This window comes from Thunnus maccoyii, chromosome 7 (genome assembly GCF_910596095.1).
Source record: "Thunnus maccoyii chromosome 7, fThuMac1.1, whole genome shotgun sequence".
Classification (NCBI taxonomy): domain Eukaryota; kingdom Metazoa; phylum Chordata; class Actinopteri; order Scombriformes; family Scombridae; genus Thunnus; species Thunnus maccoyii.
In genome coordinates, this window is record NC_056539.1 from 13,017,881 (window position 1) to 13,023,219 (window position 5,339).

A 5,339-nucleotide genomic window follows, 5' to 3' on the forward strand; every position below is an offset into this window, starting at 1 on the left:
AATGTGGCAGCAGCAACCTCTTCACCATCTCATTCTCTCTCTCTCTGCGTGGAGAAATATAAATTTTTTTCCATCTATCTCCTACTATTCCTGTGTCTCTTCCATCAGCCCAACAGCTTCTCTCCCCTCTCCTCCCCATCCATTTGTATGTAAAGCCTCTCCATGCAGATCCATACTCTGGATTAACTTGGCAAAGAAGCAACTCACATGAGGGGGAGGCCAAAGCTTTAGGAAGGTAGAATTAGATGCATTTGCATTCATGCTGCACACCCACAAGAAGTGACCTAGTTAAACCCCAGGAAGCTAATTGTTCAATGTAAACACATATTTTATCCATGAACAGTTATGCAACAGTGATGTATCTACTTCATGTTAAGAGCACGATTTGACAGTTGAGCCATGGTGGAAATTGTTTGTGGATTCCCTGCGTCACTGAAGTGACCAGCAAAGTATGAAGGATTAAGTATCCAGTGAGCCTGGTTGCTTTATTGTTCTGCACTCATATTGTATTTTACCGCAGTCTGCCAAATTCACATTAGCTGAGCAAGCAGTCAATTCTTGGAGCAAGGCTGGTTATATGAGCCCAGTGGCACTGAGGAGACTGGGGCTGGGCAGCAGTGGCAGCAGCCGTTGAGTGACGTGGGACAATCTCAACAATCTCAGCCCTCTGATCAGGATGAGTGGCTCCGTCTCACGCTGTCTGGACCTGAGTTTCCAAGACAAAAGTGTGTGTATCTGTATGTGTGTGTAAGAGAGAGAGAGAGAGAGAGAGATATGTTTAAGGATACAACAAGAGCACCATCTGCTGGTTCAGGCTCTCCCGTGACGCTGGCACACATGCCGTGTGCACAGGCTCCTTCACAGAGCTCCCTGCATGATCAAGCACTATCTATTAGAGCCGTACATCACCCTGACAGCCAGACAAGGAGGCATGAAGTCCTAAACCACCACCACCAACCCCCCACACACACTGACATAAATCAACTCATTGGAATTACGAGAGTGCAGGCCTTCCCTATACTGAAATCACTCGCTTCCACTGAGTCATAAAGAGAGAGACTCACCAGACAGCAGTGTAAAACTACACTTTTATGTGCTGCACCTATAATATCTCATTTTGGAGCAGTGTATTTTTGTTCGTGAAGTTTCCAAGTACATTTTAATACCTCGCCTTTACAAAAATAATACACCATGTGGTATGTTCTGTATCTATCCTGGATTTTCTTAATGACATATTTTCTATTTATTGACCCTAGTTATGAAGGATTTACCCTGCTATTTAAAGCTAGAGCAAAGAATGTGTAGTTACTTAAACCACACTTTCTTTGCAACCACAGTTTTACAAATCAGAAGCTTTGCAGTCCATGAAACATACATTTATCCCAAACATAAGTACAAAAAAAAGGATACAGCTCTGCTTTATCTGCCATCTACAGTCCAGTTACAAAAAGACAAATGGCTGCATGTCAAGTAAAGCAACCAAAATTACAAAGCAAATGTTTTGCTATGCCGGCGCGAGACATTTGAATAATGAAAATGTATCTAGCCCAATGCTGAAGCCTGAAACTGGGCCAACAGGGTGAGGCTGTTTTTTTTTTTCATTGAGAACTGAATAGAAAGTACAGTGTAAAGTAACAAACAGCAATGGTAAAGTTGTCTTTTGTTTTAGTCACTTATTCATATGCATTTTCCTTTCAAATTAACCTGAAAGCTAAAAATTCATTGTCCAGTATGACCAAAGTTTGGCCCCAGAAATGACTTTTTACGAGCGAGTCACAGCACGGGCAGACTATTGCTGTCAGCTGTGGACTGCTGGTGATCTCTCTGACCTTTGTTTTAGACAGCCGTGTGCAGGAATAAAAGCAAGGCTGCAGGCTGGAAAGGTCAGCAAACCTTCCCTGAGCAAAGTTTTAGTGAATTTCAGCATTTATCTGGGGGTATGAGTTTGGGCAAGTTTGTATGGGAAGGCTGTGATTTTGTGGTGACTTTCTTCATGGTAGTTTTTTTTTTTTTTTAACCCATCTTATCTGAACTGTCTTTGAGAAAGCACTAGAGGGAGCTAAGGGATTCCTCAGACAGATTGAAGCGATTGCCCTTTCTCTCTCATCCCTAGTGATATACAGTTTTTTACAATTGTTTAAACACTAAACGCAGTCACTGAAATCTGAAACTCATCCACCAAATCCCTAAACCAAGTCTGCAAAATTGCAAGCACAATTCCTGCTTCATACTCACACTTTACAACTCTAAGTTTTACAAAACATTACGCACAGTTCTCTACATTAGGCACAACATTCAAATTAAATTAAAATCTCTTGTGTTCCTTTGGAAAGCAACATCAATCAAAATGCTTTATTTACCAAGTGTCAACGCCCACTCCTCACAGCTGTAAACACTTAATTGTTCACTTAGAAATCAGACCTTTAGCACTGTCAAAAGGCCACAGATGAGCTCTCCTGTTTTTGGAGGAAAATGAAGGTCAATGGTGAAGCAAAAGCTAGAGCTCGAGGAGGACGAGGACAAAGACGAGGATGAGGAAGGACAGTTGTCTCAGGTGAGATCAGGACCACTTTGGTTGACCATGTGTTCAAACATACATTGAGACTGGGCAGAGAGATCAGTCCAACCTGAGCTGCTACACAGTTGCATCATCTGTACATTCAGGGTAAGTTACCTACTATTTACTATATGCTACTGCTCTTTATGTACAGTATATACTGTAGTATACTGCAGTCCAACATATCAGTAGGCCTGTGTTACTCAGTGATTGTTGGCCAATGTTACAGTAATGTCATTTCATATCGGAAAAAAAGAAATTATTTTAGCTTACTGTAACCAGTCATCATATTTTGGGATCTTCTGCAGAACTGAGAGACGACCAGACAATGGTGGAAGACACTGGCTGTTCACACCAAAACCAGAGACCACTATTGTGAACAGGGTGGTGGCAAACGATACACATAGACAAATAAAATAGAGAAATCCAGAGTCACATAATTTTAGACAACACAATACTCACTAACATTCACCGGGTGGGCTTGTCTATATTGGACCATGTATGGACAGTGCAACCAAATCCATTTGATGCCATTTGAGCGAAACTCAGAGGATTAAAGAACAGCGCTAAGAATATGTGCAAGTAAGTACTATACTGTGAATTTACTATCATATCAGCACTGTATAGAAACATTATAGTACTGTAATCCAGTGTATTGTGCTTCACCATATTGACTGCATTAGGTCTATTTCTCATATTGTCTTGTCTGTTTCAGAGAGTCTTGGAGCTGCATTCAGCACATTTATATTTTTGAACTAGCCAAAAGAAAGGGATGGGGATAGAACATTATTGGCCATTGTGAATGTGCCTGGACAGCGTGGAGGGAATATCAGCATGTGCACAGCTGTTAGCCAGCAAGGCATCCTCCATCACCATGCCAACCTTAGTTCCTACAACACATTTCTAGACACACTATATGTCATCCTCATTCCAGCTGAGCAGAGGGGTGGACCAGAGGTATGTTGTCATCTGGGACAACGTGAGTTTCCACTGGGCTGCTCTCGTACACAACTAGTTCATCAACCACCCCACAATTTACTCTATACCTCCCACCATATTCCCCATTCCTGAACCCAACTGAAGAGGTTTTTTTTTCAGCACAGCGATGGATGGACCGCCATTCCCTCACATGCAGGCCTCTTCTCCAGGAAATGGAGGATGCTTTCTTTCCCCGCTGTTTAGCCAGGGAGAACATCGCTTGTGATTTAGATGAGGTGCTGTGGCCAGACCAAAAAATAGGAGGCAGGATGCAGCCTAATTTCTTTTTTTCTTACATTTTGCATTTGTTTTTTGTCTTTTTGTGTTTAGAGTTTTCAAGAAATGAGAGACATTTATTTATTTCGTGTTCCAAAATACTGCATTGTGGAAAAAATAAAAATGTGTTTTGTTACTGTATTGCATTTGTGTGTGTATGTATGTATGTATGTATGTGTATGTGTATGTATGTATATATATATATATATATATATATATATATGTGTGTGTATGTATGTATGTATGTATGTATATATATATATATATATATATATATATATCACTATAACAATCTTTTACAGTTACACTGGAAATGCAAAAGGTATTAACCTACTGACAAGATATTCATAGTAGTGTTTTGTGTTGATCACATCAGTGTGTTGTTGGCTGCTGGAAAGATCTATTCATTTCTATTCATGTGTGTCATTTTGACGGAAAAAAAGCAGATAAAACAGTTTTGTAGACTTTTGTGTTTGAAATTTGTAGACTTTTGTGTTTGTGATTGTTATGTTTTGAGAAGATGAGCCACAGATACAGAAAACGTGTGTAAACAATTGTGAAAAACTGTCAGAGCATTCAACAACAGGACATGGCAGAGTACTCTCATTACCTCAACGAGGAGGGGAAAACATTACCAGGTGGCAGAGATCCTAGCTTAAATAAACAGAGTCGAGACAGGGACACAAGTACGCTGGCTTTGCCCGTCTGTCTGTGCTGTCACTGCACTATAATTAAAAAGAAGGTTACGGGAGGGTTACTGTAATCATATAAGAACGTACAGTATAATATTATAATGGCATATAGAGCATGGGTGCCAACTTGGAACGGGAGGTATATATTTGTGGATTGTTCTGCAGCGAGTACAGTATTTCTCCAGTGAAGCTTGGAGGTTGTGTGGAACATTTGGAAAGGTTGTGTGCCAGGGTGCCGTGTTGGTTAAGTGTTTGTGTTGTGGTGTCATATTGGTTTGACGTTTTTTTTTCTTTTTCTGTCATGCACTAGTTAGATCTTTTGTTTTGGTGCAATGAGTTGTCAAGTGTTTTATACATCTGATGGATTTTGTTTAGTTCCCAAGTCAGATCACATACAGTAGATTCATGCACGGTTGTAGACTTGGCATTTTCCCTTTGCTGCCTCATAAAAAAGGAAACAGAACTGTAATTCACTTATGTTCTCTCACATATTTTTTTTTTTGAATTGCTTTGATTTTCCTCTGTAACACATTACCACACGTTTCAACCCATCAATTAAAGAAAAACACCAGAAGAAAAAGAAAAAAAAAAAAAAGATTACAGCAGACTGTCTGAAGGCTGATGTCACAGCTTGGTCTCCAACTCTGCAGCATCCAAGAGCCTGTCAAGGGCAAAAGCGTGGAGGGAGAAATAAGAAACTTGCAGGAAACAGAGGCAGACATGGAGCTAAATGGGCCAACTAATAGTCATCGTGGCCGAGAACATGCTGTGCCTCACCCAACAATTTTGTTGACAGAAAATGGTGAATAAGTAAACACAAACAAAGAATTGATTCA

General features: G+C 40.4%; 1 long non-coding RNA gene across 3 annotated transcripts; it reads left to right on the forward strand.

Moving 5' to 3' along the window:
* Positions 1–2,395: 2,395 nt before the first annotated feature.
* LOC121900856 lies at positions 2,396–3,906 on the forward strand. Of its 3 annotated transcripts, XR_006097117.1 has the most exons (4): positions 2,396–2,665; positions 2,866–3,139; positions 3,273–3,514; positions 3,656–3,906. It is a non-coding gene; the product is annotated as an uncharacterized LOC121900856 (long non-coding RNA). The 3 variants fall into 3 exon arrangements; XR_006097118.1 differs by having other exon boundaries at positions 2,396–2,554; positions 3,273–3,906; XR_006097116.1 differs by having other exon boundaries at positions 2,397–2,665; positions 3,273–3,906.
* Positions 3,907–5,339: the final 1,433 nt, after the last annotated feature.